Genomic DNA, 14,967 nt, shown 5'->3' with positions numbered 1-14,967 from the left:
CTATACCAACCTCTGGCCCGTGGTAGGTGCTCGCATCACCCAGCTCCCGTCCTTTCCCCGCCCGCTGCCTCTGCTGGCATGTGGAGGTGGGTAACGCCTGAGATATGATTTTTCTCTGGGATATTTTCACTTTCATAGGAGACTTTAATGCCTCCGAACCCCAGTGGAACCATGTTTCCGTTTAATGGTGACATCTTTAGGCAGTGCCATGGGGGGTCGCTGGGGGTGGGGGCTAACGGGGCTCTGACTTGAGTGCAGTTTTGTTTTCTGCTCACCTTCCCCAACCCCCTCCCCGCTGTCCCCACCACTCTGTTCACAGGCAGGTCAGCCTCTTGTGAATCTGATCGAGGGATTTGTTACTAGTGCCATGCTCACTTGTCAGCTCGGGAAAGCCCGGCCTGGGAATTGGTGGGCATTCTGACACACGCCGGGCCTCGTCTGGGAAGTGAAGGGTTACAGACAAAGAGTGGTTAGCGGGTGGCGGCAGGAGGAGTGATTAACCCCAGCTGGGAGCAGGGGTGGCCCATCCTTGGGAAGCATCTTTGGGTTTCATGAGCAGAACATGATAATTCACATCTGGTCATTCGCAGATCCCCTGGGACCTTCCTTACAGCCTTCGCTCTGGCCATCCCAGCCTTGAACACGTGTGTCCCTCATCCTCCGGGCTCTACCAGAAGGACCCCTCAGTCCTGGGTGCCCACGTGGCCTGGTTCTGTGGTCGGGGGCAGAGAAGGAGAGGACGTGGCCCCATGCTCGGCCTGGTCAGGGGGCAGAGGTCTCCACCAGGGATCTGGGATCAGTGCTCCGAACGGGACAGGCCTGGCTGTGGCGGCAGGAGGTGGGTAGGGACCCTTCTTAGAGCACTCAGCAGGGCTTAAATGCAGGGAGGGTTTGGAGAGATCCCGGGAAAGTCTGGGGGAGAGGCTGGAGCCCTGGTTTTGCAACTCACTTCCTGCATAACCTTGGATAAGTCCCTACCTTCTCTGGGCCTCAGTTTCCCCATCTGCATGATAAAGGTTCTGATCTGGACGAGCTAGTCTCTGGGTCCCTTTGCCACCCTCTATGGCTGATTCCAAGGAAGTTTGGGGAGGGGAATGCTGAGCCTTTGGTGGGGGTGATCCCTGAAGCCTGGAATGCCGGGGACCGGTGGAAGGCAGATGTATGTGCTGCCATCTACTGCGGTCGGTACATTCATTAACCATCTCTAAGATGGATACACCCCCCAGTTCACCTGGTGCACGAGCCTCGGGATTTATTTCTTCCTGAGTGGGGCCATCCATCACGCCAGCTTTGCTGCAGGCGGGTGCGGTCGGCTCCCGCCTGAACCTCCCAGACGGTAGGGTGCCTTGTTATCCTCCAGGGTTGGGCTCCCCTCCTTTCTGCCATGTACCTGCACCTGACTACCTCTATTCCATGGGACATGGGAGACCATTCTGTCCTCCAGGTCTGCTCCAGCCCCTAGACAGATTGCAGGTTCAGGTACTCGAAGGGGATGGAGCCATCAGGGCTGGCTTCTTGGAAGAAGTGGCAGCACTGCCCCTGGACCTTAAAGAATAGCCAGGCAGGAATTGGGGGCAGGTGAGGAAGTCAGCAGGTGCTTTCAGCAGTGGGGTTGATAGAGTCATGGAGAACCATGGAACAAAATTCCTCACTCCCACCCATGAGACTTATAGAGGGTACCCAGGCAGTGTTTGTTGACTGATGGACCAGTCCTGTCCCTCAGTTCTTATAATTGCCTACTCTTTCAGGCTCAGGTGACCTACACCCTTCCCAGCTGGCCCAGGAACCACCTGGTGACCCCACACTGGCCTCCACTCCTCCGAGACCCTTTACCGGCAGGGCTTTGTCTCACTAATCCTGTATCCTTCAAGTTTATAGTAGGAGCTCAATAAATACCTGCTGATTGCCTAGATGGCTCGATAAATGAAGGCTGGGAGGGCCACCCCGCTGCTCTCAGAGCTCATTACAGAAGCTCCTTGAGCCCCTATCATTTATGCCCAATTGGGAGGGCCCCTTACTCTGGCTCCCATCAGCACCCCTTGATCACCCCTCATTGCTCCTTTCCCCAGGAGCAGGCAAAAGCCACCTGGGAGCTTTTTATTCCACTCTGACCCCTCCACTCTCCCCCTACCCCAGTTATAGCAAATCTTCTGCCTCTCTCCTGCATTCCTCAGTCCTCTCCACTGGCTTGTTAAGGCGAGAACAACTCCCCAAACCTCCCTGAACTTGATGGCTTTGTCTCTGTTTTTATATTGAACTATAAAAGTTTCTTCGAGAAGAAAGAAAAGCAAAAGCACCCCTACTCTGTGCCCAGAGTAGGTTCTGTCTGCAGACAGAGTCGGGGGGATGACGTGCTGGGGCTGGAGCCTGCATGGCCTGTCGTGAAGGGCACAGCGGACAGGCCCGAGGCCAGGAAGACTTGGCTCCCACCCCACACTCCTGCCGCTGGACTCCCTGCCTCTCTTTGGCCCTCCTCTGGCTGCTGGGATCCCCTAGAGTTCACTCCCACTTCTCTGTTGGAACCCTGGGCCAGCCCAGCCCAGCCCAGGGTAGGCCCTCGGGAAGGGCTGCTGGGTATGGACGTGGACTAGGGAAAGAAGGAGGGAAGGAGCCCAGAGAAGAGAAGGGGCTTACTCACATCCTCCCAGTGAGTTCTCAGTCTCAGCCTGACTGCGGGAGACAGGAGAGGAGAAGGGAGGGGGACTGGGCACACTGCCCTGGACCCGCCCTCACAGGCCAGCTCCTCTCTCCCACTTGGACCCCACTGGATTCTGCGCTGGAGACAGTGGGCTGGCGTCGTGTCTGCCTGTGCACCGTGAGGGGCTGCCTCCAGCCTGCTGCCCCCCAGCCTTTCCTGTGAGCATTCCTGGAGGCCGTGGAGATGAGCTGGCACTGGAGGCGGACTCCCCCGTGTCTGGAACTATAAACTGTCCCACTAGCCCACACGTAACCTTTAAGGATTCTTACACATTCAGCTGTTCTCTTCTCATCCATGGTTTGGGCAGCCACCCTTTCCTCTAGTGCTCTGCCAAAGGTGAAATTGTTGGGTTGCCTCTCTTTCCTCGGACAGCTGGTTGCCCTTTGGAATTTGGTTCCCCTGGTTGCCTTGTGACCTCAGCTCTCTGGTGGGCTGAATAAGTTACGATTTTGCAGATTATCCAGTTTTTTTCCTTGTTGTGCTGGGAGCAATGTTCTCCTGTATGGTTTTGCATTTTCGACAGCATTTCGAACCGTCTCTATTTGACTCTAGTGGTTAATGGATTTGGATTCACCCAGACCTGGGTTCGGATCCTGCCTGCACCCTGTGCAGCAATGTGTCTTTGGGCTAGGCCCGGCTCCTCTCTGAGCCTTGGTTTTCCCTCTGTAAAGTGGAAAGCTGATATCCACCTCAGAGGACGGCTGGGAGGATAACTGAGCTCGTGTGCCAGGCACCCAGAGAGGCTTGATAATGGTGGCTTGTGATGCCCTTCCTGCCATGTTGATGCCTCCCAAAGGCTGCAGAGAGAGGTGACAGGGCATCCCCCAAAGACTTAGGAAAGAACTTTCAGGCCCACACATGTCCATAGCAACTTCTCTGGTGCTACCTGAGCTTTGCTTGGGAGTCTCAGCCAGGTTAGTCAGCAACCTTGGAGCAGCCCCTCTGTCCAGCCTCCCATTTTCCAGTAACTGCCTGAAGTTCCCATTCATCTGCTTGGATGGGCCCAGGAGGCTCCTGGGTAAGAGGGCGATGCCCAGCATGTCTCTTTACCTGGCATTCTTTACCCACCGGACACGGTGGCTGACCTCACCCCCTATCTCTCCCGCCAGGCTCTCTTCCCCTCCATCTCAGCTCTGATTTCTTCTTGGCCCCTCTCCTCTCTGAGTTCAGATGAGGTCTTGGGGAGCCTCGTGTTTGGACATTTTGGATGAGGCTTCCGAGGTGGGGGTGGGGGCTAGGGCTTCAGCCCGCAGAGGGAATCAGGGGCTGGTTATGCTGAGCTTCCTGTGCCTCCAGCCACACTGATGCCCGCAGAGCCCGCAACCCCAGGGAGCCGCAGCAGGGGAGCTGAGGCGGGAAGCCACTTGGCTTCAGAACCACAAGGTCAGGCTGGGACTTTCCATTTCTTGCTGGTGGTGGTGGACCCTGGGGAGAGAGGCTGACCGCAGCAGAGTCTGAGGGGCCTGTGGCTTGCCTCTCCAGGAATGGCCAGACCCCATTTCTGGGGCTGCTCGTGGGGCTGCTGGGCCCAGGCTGAGGACCCCAGGATGGGTAGTTGGGGGCCTTCCTATGGCAAGGGCCCTCAGCCTCGGCTGTACCTTCAGTGTGGGGATGACTCTGGGCCCTGATGACCTGGGGGAGCTGTGATGGGGTAGGTCCTCAGGGGCCAAAGGTAGAGGGATTGAAAACCCGAGGCTGTGGCCAGGCCCAGGGATTTCTCAGGACAGCCCTTCAGGCTTGGGTAGGGTGGATGGGGTTAAGGAGCAGTTCCTTCAAATCTCAGGCTTGAGTGGAATGACCCATTTCCCAGGAGCTCAGCCAGGCCTGAAGCCTTGGAGGGCAAAGAAGCAAATTTGGGGGGAGGCATGTCTGGGGGTTTGCCCAGGACATTACCCTTCTTGGAATGACTTTCCCAGCCCAGCAAATGTCTCCTTGGAGAAGTATGTCTATTGTCTCATGCCTTCCCAGCCTGGGTTGGGCTCCTCGGGGCTCCCCTCCCCACCCCTTCCATCAGCCACATGGTATGGCACCATCTGAGTTCTGGTCTGTGAGCTCCTCCGGGGGGTGCTGGAAGCACCTGAGCCTCAGAAAATAGGTACAGGTGGACCATGACTGCTTGAGGGCACGAGGGAGGTCTTTGAACAGTATGCATCCTGTTTGCATAGCATCTATGAACCTCAGTTTCCCCATCTTCAACTTGACCCTGTGGGGGGTTGTGGGTTAGAGATCAGTTGAAGCAGGCCTCTCAGTCCTTGGATGCCTTCCTCCTCAGACCTTTCCTGAGTCACCGTCCCTACTGCTCTGGGCCCCCACTCCATTGTCCAAATCCTCATTTATTCACAGCCCCCAACTCACCTTCCAGAAAGTTCTGCCTGATGCCTCCAGCCCTCAATGATCTGAGCCGAAACCTGCCCAGTGGTGTTCCCAGTTTGCTTTCTTCTCCTTAGCATAGTCCCAGGAACACAGGGACTGCTCAGCATGGCCTGTATGGGGAGGGGGATCTGTGACCTGCAGCAACAGGCCATTGTGGTGAGTGCTGGGTGGAGCACAGGTGTGTGGGAGCAGAGGAGCAGCTCCTCCTGCCCCAGGGCTGATGAGGACGTATTTAAGCTGTACCTGGAGGGGAAAGCTGGGGCAGGAGGGAGACTTGGGGTAGAGGTCAGGCTGGGAAGGGCCTTGCATGAAGGTAAGGAATCTTGGAACCTGGCCTCCCTCTGCAGGCAGAGAGCAGACAGGGAAAGGCCCCGATTGGGGGTGGGGGGTGAACTCCTGAGAGCAGACCCTCCCCATAATGCCAGGAGCCTTCCACCCACACCCTGTGCCTGATGGTCTCCTTCTCATCCTTTGAGTCTTTGCTCCAAGGACACTTCCTCAGGAAAACCCTCTCTGACCCCTGCCCATAAGCTCAGCACTCTCTGGCCTTTCCTTTATCACCCCCATCCTGGTGTCCCTCAACCCCCGAGGGTAACCATTAATTGACAGCTGCCTCTGCCACCAGGCTTAAGGTCACTGAGGGCCAGAATGGAGTAGACTTGGTTCTCCTCTGGCTCCTCAGCTCCCAGCTCAATGACAGGCACAGGGTAGGTGCTCAATAATTGTTGACTGAATACATGAATGCATGCAGGGGCCCAGAGCCTGTGAACTCCACGCCGGGCTGCAGGCTGGGGGAACAGGGCTGATTGGGCTGGGGAATGGAGTGCAGACCTCCAGTGAGCTGGGGGCAAAACCTTGGGTTCCCAGCCTTGCTCCCTTTGTGTGTCATTAGGCAGCTCTTTGAAGAGCCTTTGCAGGAACAAAAGCTGTCTCTGGCAGCGCCTCCGAGGGCGGGCTGGGCCCCACTCACTCCCTTCGGAAATGCTTTGAGAACAGGTGGACTGAGCCAACTTGTCACCCGCAGGCTGGCTGGTTACTCTGGGGAGTGGGGGCAGCCACGGGGGTGGGGGCCGTGGGAGGCAGGGCGATTGGTGGATCCAGCCGTGACCTCACCAAAATTATTTTTAAAGCCTCTAAGAGAAAGGGGATATTTTTAACCTTTGTTCCATCCAGGCATCCCAAGGGAAAGAGAAAGGGGAAGGAGGCAGATGGAGATTTGGGAGAGGGGCACAAACAGAGGTGAGGGCTTCAGGGGATGGGGGACGGCCCCGGAGAGCCCTGAAGACAAGCTTTTTGGTCCCCAGTGCTTTTAAATTTTTAAAAAGCTCCAAATAGCAAGAGGGACAGTGGAGTTCATTATATCAAGTTATCTCCTCTGTTTCAGGCAAAGATCAATCTTCCGAGTCTTACAGCTCTGAGGGGGGGAAGGGAAGAGAAAGAAAATGGGAGGCGAAGGAAAAAAGCTCCCTGGACCAATTTCCGCTGGCTAACACGATTACTTGGCTCCCTGGCAGCAGCGCCAGCTGTTAGCAGGCATCCTGGACCCCTGCCAGTGGTGCCTGCCTGTTACTGCCCCTGAGGCTCCCTCCTGAATGGGACAGGCTGGCAGGTGTGAATGCTGGGTCTGGCATCCCAGGAAGACCTGAGCAGTGCAGTCCTCAGGCCCCACTGCCCTCCAGTGTGGATCTGCTGCCCCCGTGGCTCGTTACAGCCTTGTTTCCACCTACCTACTTTTGCTCAGAGCATCCTTCCCCGCTGACTGCACCCTCCGACTCCTTCCCCCTTCTTCCTATGGAGGCATTTTGCATAGGGAATGAGATTACACGTTTGGAGCCAGATCGAGCTGACTCTTTCCATTCATTCATTCATTCATTCATTCATTGATTCAACAAATATACTGCACTCAAACAAAGGCTATAGAATTAAACAGATGGACATAGGCCTGCCTCAGAGAACAAGGACACAAGTAAATAAGCAAACAGTTGTCAGGTAGGGATAAATACTATGAAAAATGGGAGGGATTGCATTGTGCAAGGAGTATTTTAATGGGAGTGGTCATGGAAGGCCTGCCTAAGGAGATCCCATTTGAATGGAAAGGTGGGAAAGTCTGGGGAAAGAGCGTGCCTGGCAGAAGGATCAGCATGGACGAGGACCCTGAGGCTGGGTCCGAAAAAGGCCAGTGTGGGAGGTGGTGAGTTGTGGGGAAAGTGAGCCCTGAGCGGTGGCAGGGCTGGCCTGTGGAGGACCTTGCAGGCATTGAAAAGGCTCTGGACTTGATTCTCCAGCTGGGGAAAGCTTTCTTAGGGAAGGGGTGGCAGGGTTTGTACCAGCATCTTGCTGCTGTGATGGTTTGGGAGCCAGGAAGCTCAGCCAGGCAGTAGGACCAGGGTGGGAGCAGAAGAGCTGGGGAGAGGCTGTCAGATTCCAGATGTATTTTGGAGGTAGAACTGTCTGGGTTTGCTGGGTTTGGGTGTAGGGGGCAGAGGAAAAGAGGAGTTGGTATTGACATGGAGATACTTGGGCTGAACAACTGAGCAGGGGAAGACTTGGGGAGATGTTGCTTTGGGGATAAAAATTAAGAGTTCTGTTTTGGACAGGTCTGTTAGATGAGCAAGTGGAGATGACAAATAGGCCCCTGGATGCACATGGCTGGTGCTTAGGGGAGTGCTGTGGCTGGAGAGAGGCCTGGGAGTTGTCAGGGCATAGCTGGGAATTAGAGCCACTGGACCAGGTGCTCTCTGCCAGGGAGTGTGTAGACAGGAGAGGGAAGAGCTCTGAGGCCTCGGCTGTTGGGAAGGAGATTGGGCAAGAGAAGCCCACAAAGGCACGGAGGGAGGAAGACCTGGGAGGACAACCAAGAAGGGCTGAGTCCTGGGAGTCTACGAGAAAGGCTCTAGAAGGAGGCAGCAGCCGGCTACGTCCAATGCTGCTGAGAGCTTAGGAACAGGGGAGGTGGAGAATGACCACTGGGTTTGGGAAAGTGGAGGCTTCTGGGAACCTTGATAAGAGCAGTTTTGTGGATTGGTGGAATTGGGACTCCAGCTAGAGAGCAGTGAGGGGGAACAGGACAGGAAGTGGAGACAATGAGTAAAGATGGCTCCTTTGAGTTTTGCTATAAAAGGGAGCAGAAAAATGGAAGCACATGCAAAGTCAAAGGCAAGGAATGTTTTTCCTTTCCTCCTTCCTTCCTTTCATCCCTTCCGCTCTCCCCCTTTCCCTCCCTCCCTTCCTGCCTGCCCACACTTCCTCTTCTCCTTCATGATACTGAGGCAAATTTATATGCTTTTTTTTTAGCTATGTGACTTTGGACAAACAGCATAATCTCTCTGACCCTCAGTTTCCCCATCTTCAAAATGAAGATGATGACCAGGGTGTTTCTGGGTCTGATGCGTGACAGGCGCCAGTACATGAGAGCTGTGGTTTTAAGCAGGAGCTCACGTGGGGAAATGGGCGGTTGCATATTGGTACAGACTTCTTTGGAGGACAATTTGGCAGTGAGTAATCTAAGTTTAAAATATATATACCCTTTAGGTATGTACCCTAGAGAAATACTTGCACATGTACACACAGAAGGAGGATGTTTTTTCTAGCAATGTTTGAAATAAAAAATTGGAAACCCCTGCAGAGTCATCCTGGAGGTGTGGTTAAATAGCCGAGGTTGGCTCCCACTGGGGAGAGGCTGGGTGCGGCCCTGCAGCGCCAAGTGGGAGCGCTCTGTTCAGAGCCCTGACGCCGGCGCTCCACCCCCTTTACCTAGATCTCAGCTCAGCCGCGCCCTAGCTGGGTGCTCTTGGGCGGGTTACTAACCATTATTCATTCTGTGCTTGGATTTTTCTCACCTACAAAGTCGGGATAACAGCCCCCATCTTATGGGGTTGTTATGAAGATTAAATGGGTTAAGACGTAAAACACTCAACCCTATAGTTGGCACATTAGAAAGTGCTCAGCGAGTGCCAGCAGTGGTAATTGTTATCTATGTGTGTGGACCTGGAAATGGATCTACAGATCCATTGTTACATGAGGAATGCAGTTAGAAACCGGCGCGGATACCGTGCTCCCTGCTCTGTAAACCCCCGTGTGTGTCTGTATGTACACACAGGTATGCAGATGGGAGGTTCCCACCAAAGAGACGGTAGTCATTTCCTCTGCAGAGGCGGCGGGAGTGGGAGTGTTTACGGACTTCTGTATTTGAAGTTCTCAAAAAGAGAACACTCTATGTATTACTTGTATAAAATAAGACTGTGCTATGTAAAAATGGTAACTTTGATCTCCTCCTCCTCTGGGAAGCCTTCCCGGACTGCACCAGTCCCAAACCCACCCCTGTCAGATCTCCTGCAGTGGTGAGAAGCCAGACTTCCTGCTGTGGCTGCTTCAAGTCAGGTGCCCATGTGCACGCGTGCTGTGCGCCCCCCATTAGCCGGCAAACACCTGAGGGTGTGGGTTGTATGCTTTCAGGCTGGACACATCTTCTAGACCAGAGGGTGTCAAAGTGTGATCCCCAAATGAACCTCATCAGCATCACCTGGGAGCTTGTTAGAAATGCATATTCTCAGGCCCCACCCCAGACCTGCTGAACTGGAAACTCTGGGCATGTGGTCCAGCAAGCTGCGTTACCACAAGTCCTCCCAGGGCTTCTAATGCATGCTCACATGAGAACCACTGTACCCACATATACTGATGGGGAAACCAAGGCACAGTGAGGAGAAAGGACTGGCCCAGGGTCATAGGGTGAGCCCATGACAAAGCTGAGACTGGGCCCAGTAAGATTGGGCTAGAGGTGGAAGAGAGAGTCTGGGCACTCCCTTCCTGCCAGTTCCTCTGGGCTCCTTGTGGCCATGGCTCCCATCTGTTGCCAAGAAGTAGGATTTGAATTTCACCTCCACGTGACCAGGGACCAGAGAACCGTCATCCCTGCTGTTAGTTAGGCATGGGGTGGGCTGCTTTCCCTCAGCACCCATGTGGGAGCTTCCCAGAGAACTCTATCCCTTTTGCAGGCCCTTCCCAGCCAGCTGCAGCCCTGGCACTTGGTTTACAGAAAGTGGACTCAATTCTGGGAATGAGTTTGGCTTCCTTAGACTGCCCGGGAGCTCCCAGAGGGCAGGGTCCCTTTCTGCCCCATTTCCCCCAGGGTGTGGAGGAGCCCAGCCTGGGCAGAGGCTTGGATGGAGCTAACTGCAGGACCTGTCCTACGGTGAGGAGTCTGCAGGCCCAACCTGCTCTCCTCTCACTCTGTCCCCTCCCATCTCCCTGCAGGTGATTGCTGAGGAGCCCCGAGCTTGCTGGCGCCCCCGTCAGGTAAGCAGATGCTGCCTGTGCTGGGTGAGGAGGCAGGGGGGTGAGGGTATGTGTGTGTGTGCAGAGCTGGTTCCAGGGGATCCGTTTCCCTCTACTCAGCCCGCTCTCTGCCTCTCCCTTTTCTCTCTTCCATCCTCTGGAGCCCACCCTTTCCCTTTTCCAGCCATGCTCCTGGGGGCGCTGCTGAGTCACTGGATGAGGAATGGTGTGAGCAGTTTCGGAGATCAGCTTTTGGGAGGAAAGGAAGATGGCTGCTTAGCCTGACAGGATCAGGGTTATAGGTGCTAGGGGACCCTGGGGGATGTGGGCACCTGGTCCAGGCACCAGCCAGGAGCGAGGCTTGGGGGTCCTGGGGACCAATCATTAAGGAGGAAGCAGAGCTGTGGGCAACCCAGGTGAGGTGGGGGTCTCTGGTCTTGGGGGCCTGTTTGTGCTTTGTGATGAATTAGCATTTGGGGAACACGATTTCCTAGTCTAGTGAGCACTCTGTAGAGGGGTGGCGAGGGCAGGCCCCAGCAGGACTCCCAGGACAGACATACTGTCCTCTGTGCTGTGCCCACACTTCCTCTCCCCAGTTTCCCATGTCCCCTCTGACTTCAGTTCCACAGAAGCTTGACTGAGTGGATGATTTCTGGGAAGGTTTCTGTTTTTCGTTGGGTGTCAGGGGGCCCCAGTGTGGCTGCTGGGTCAGTTTCACCTCCGTGCATAGGAGGGAGCAGAAGGGGGAGTGAAGTAGGGGAGTTACCGTCCCCCCCAAGCCTTTTGTGGCAGCAAGGGTGAGGCTCAGTGGGGGGCTTCAGGGGCGGAGCTGCCTGTCCTCCACCCTAGTCTGGCCTAATCTGGCTGCAACACAGGGTGAGGATTAACTGAGCTCATGAATTCAAGTTCAGGCCACACCTTAGTCTGTGTGACACCCCCTCTTCCCCCATGCCTGCCTGTTTCATCACCTGTAAAAGGGGACTCCTGACAGTGCATTCTCATGGGCATTGTGTTGTGTATAAAAGGCCAAATACAGAGCCTGGCACACAGTTGGCTAAAATGCATCTCAAGTTATTCTGGAGCATGCACTGAGCTCCTATGATCATGTGCAGAGCTTTGAGCCAGCATAGGGCATGCAGGTTCTGGAAGGAGTCTGAAGGACTCTGGGGAACAGAGAAGTGCAGCCCTTGGAAGCTCAGATGCCCCTGCACAGGCCAGGGCAGGTGGCCTGCCAATCCAGAGAACTATTTAGCCCGCCTCATTGGAGAAAGTGTGCCCAGTGGACCCAATCCAGGCAGACTGCCTGGAGGAGAGCTGCTAATTGTTATCAATTTATCATGTTTGATCATTTCTTTTAAGTCTACAGAAAACCCTTTTCATACCTTAAGTAGCTCATTAATCTTAACAGGAACAACCCATGAGAGGTAGCAGTTTGTTCCCTTCTTAGAGGGGGGATGCCAAGGCTGAGAGGTGGGAAGTACACTGGTAGTCAAAATAGGATTTGGCCCAGACCCCTGCCTCAGATCCCATGGTCTGCCCATCGCTCCTCACTACCCTGCACGGCTACCTGCACCTCACCTCCCAGTTTTGAGCCTCCTGAGGGGAGGGGCATAGTTGGAGGCCACTGTGTTCCCTGGTCCAGGCCCTCCGAGGCTGGGCTCTGCCCCCGGGAGAACCCATGGTGCGGGGGGGTGGGAGCTGAAGCCTGTTCTCAGTCAGTGGGGCTTCTTGTCTGGAGGAGGAGGCCACAGCCGGCGGGTCTCTTGGGCTCCCACTCTATTGTTCCTGGCAGGGTGTGTCCTGCACATGAGCAGATCCCCTCTTCTCCTGGCTGCACACATACGGCCCTCTCTGCTCATGTCTACCTCCCTGGGGAAGCTAAGCTACCTGACACTAATTGCCTTCAGCTGCCCCATTTGGGTGAGTGCGTGAACACCAGCCCTGCAGGGCCACGGAAGGTGTGGGGAGGTCACCTTACACCAACAGGCCTGGAAACAGGCAGGATGGTGGGCAGGCAACCCGCAGGCTTTAGCAGCAGAGACACTGTTGAGGGGTGGAGCTAGGAAGGGTCAGGTTCAAGTCCACAAGGCAGAACGTGGCAGGCAGGCATGGAGGGCACCTGGATATGGCATCTGATGCGTGTTGGATTATTAATGACTTGTGGGATGCCCCATGAAACCTTCGGAATAGAGAAAACTGTGTGGCTGGATGAGAGCCCGAGTGTGTGTGTCTATGAGAGCAAGCCTGGGAGAGAGGCATTATGCAAATCTGGGAATCACAGTTACAACAACAACCTCTGTCCAAGGGAAGTACGAGGAGAGGCAGGTCACCTCAGGGCGCCTGGGCTCTGTCTGCAGGCGAGGCAGGACGTGGGCTGTGGCCAGCCTGTGTTGGCTGCTCTGCCTCGGGCAAAGCTACATGTGGGCACCAAGGGGGGGGACACTGTCTAAGGGGACCAGAAGTGAGAGGGCCATCCTGGAAGGGGTCTGGGTCCTTCCAGCGCAGCAGAGAAGGACTGGGAAAGGGGCCCTGTCTGGATGTGGGGGGCAGGCATTGTTGGACACTCATCCCCACCCTCCATTGCTGCCCTGAGTTCACTGGCCTGGTTTTGCCTGAGATGCTGACTCCAAGCTGGGACTGCTCTTATTTGTGAAACAGGGGACAAGGGAGGTGGGTGTCAGGCTAGTGCCCCAAACAACATCTTATCCTTGAGGGCTTAATTTTCAACTTTCAAAGGTCAAAGTATCTGTGCTTCAGACACTGTTCTGTTTCTTTGTATCTTTACCATAGTTAGCCCAAGACAGGAGGGAGGCCCCATTGCCCTCTCCCCAGCAGAGCTCCAGGTTTGGACATTTCTGAGGTTCTGGGGCAAGAGGATGGGAGAGAGGGGCAGACTTAGCTGTAAAGTATAGAGTTAAGAACTCAAATTCCGAGCCAGAAGCCTGGGTTCATATTCCATTGTCAGTTTTTGTGAGCTGTGTGATTTTGGGCAAGCTTCTTAGTCTCTTTGTGCTTTAGTCTCCTCATCTGCAAAATGGGCATGACAAGGCAAGTTGGGAAGATTAGATGAGATGATGCATGAGAAGCCTTTAAACACGGCCTGGTACGGGCTGAGGGCCCCATCAGTGGGGCAGGATTATTGGCAGGGCTGGCTGCTCTCCTGGGTGAGCGGTTAATAGGGCCAGTTTGGAGGAAATGAGTAATGTTCGGTTCCCTGTGGTGGTGGTGGCAGAGGCAGCTTAGGGTTCTTTTCTGCTGCTTTCCTCTGGGTACCAATTACTGAGGGCTGCCAGGGGCAGTGCTGGGAAGAAGGGTTCTGGGTGTGATATTGGAGAGAGTTTGTTCCTGCTCCGGTGACAGGTGCTTTCAGGGTGGGCATAGAGAGTGAAATCGCTAAGCTGCAAGAGAATAGGGGACACACCAGTGGGTATGGGAACAGGGAGGAAAGAGAGAAAGAAGGAAGGAGAAGGAACTGGCACATGGCATGTGCCGGGAACCATGCTAAGCTCTCCACGTACCTAACACCCTCTATTCTTCATAAATGGGGAGTGTGTTATCCCCATTTTCCATATGAAAACCAAGACCCTATAGAGTAGTTAAGTTGAGCCTGGTCTTAGAAGACATGGAACCGGGATTGGACTTACCCATGTCCTGTGCCCTGAAGGCAGTGGAAAGTAAGTGTGTGGGGAGGAGGGTTACAGGGATACCCAGGAGCTGGAGTGGCGTCCGATAGTGCTAGACTCTGGTGGTCCCAGGCAGTGACATGAGTGTGCCTGGGTGTGTGTACATGTGCACCTGCGTCTGTGTGCTGACACCCCTCCTCTCCCCTCCCCCTCCCCTCCCCCTCCCTTCCACAGGCTGCTCTCTGGGAAGTAGGGCAGTAGGGTGGCTCTGTCACCTCCCACAAGATTGGCACCTGGGGGTGGCTTCCACAGTGGAGCCTTGTGCCTGGGCCCAGTTTGTTCTCTTGCACCCCTTCCTATGACTCTGCCAGACCCCACCCACTCTGTCTGCCTGCCCAGGAGGGGCTGAAGGTGCATCAGGATAATAAAAATAATGAATGGCAGAGAGAGATTGCATGCCAGGCGTGGGATAAGCAATTTACGTGGATTTACTTGTTGAACCCAGATGAGATCACTCTGTTATCCCCATCCTGCAGGAGAGGAGGTTGAGGTCAGAGAGGTGTAATGGCACGCAGTGTTGGGGCAGGATTGACCCACACAATGGGGAGGGCCTTGGTGGAACCCTCTCTCAGTGGCTGGGCTCAGGAATGGATTTTCCAGTTTCCAAAATGCCTCAGATATCCTTAGCTAAGTTCAGACCCCTAAACAACCCTGTGAAGTGGGATCCCAACAGCAATAACTGCTAAAGCTTCTCTAGTGCCTGCTATGTGCCAGGCGCCGTTTTAAACACTTTACAAATATTTATTTATTTAATCCTCACCATAAACCATGAGGTAAGGGGTTGTTTTTACAGAAAAAGAAACCAAAGCACAGAGAGGTTAAGTAACTTGCCCAAGGTGGCACAGCCCACAGCAGAGTGTGGAGGAACCCACCATTTATTATGCTTCCATTGCATTCCAGGCCTCTGGCACAAGGTGGTCTCCTTGGCTCCTCCTGAGA

At 54.7% G+C, this 14,967-nt stretch overlaps 1 protein-coding gene across 4 annotated transcripts in view; it reads left to right on the top strand.

Moving 5' to 3' along the window:
* LINGO1 (leucine rich repeat and Ig domain containing 1) overlaps window positions 1–14,967 on the top strand; it is a 194,048-nt gene that overhangs the window by 67,381 nt on the left and 111,700 nt on the right. For all 4 annotated transcript variants that reach the window (XM_077123688.1, XM_077123691.1, XM_077123687.1 and 1 more), the window contains exon 3: window positions 10,325–10,366. The gene's annotated coding sequence lies outside the window, so the exon portion shown is untranslated. The remainder of the gene's footprint in view (window positions 1–10,324; window positions 10,367–14,967) is intronic.

The sequence above is a fragment of the Tamandua tetradactyla genome, chromosome 12, assembly GCF_023851605.1.
Source record: "Tamandua tetradactyla isolate mTamTet1 chromosome 12, mTamTet1.pri, whole genome shotgun sequence".
Classification (NCBI taxonomy): domain Eukaryota; kingdom Metazoa; phylum Chordata; class Mammalia; order Pilosa; family Myrmecophagidae; genus Tamandua; species Tamandua tetradactyla.
The sequence above is the reverse complement of the archived record's forward strand: the minus strand, read 5'-3'. Positions and strand labels throughout refer to the sequence as shown.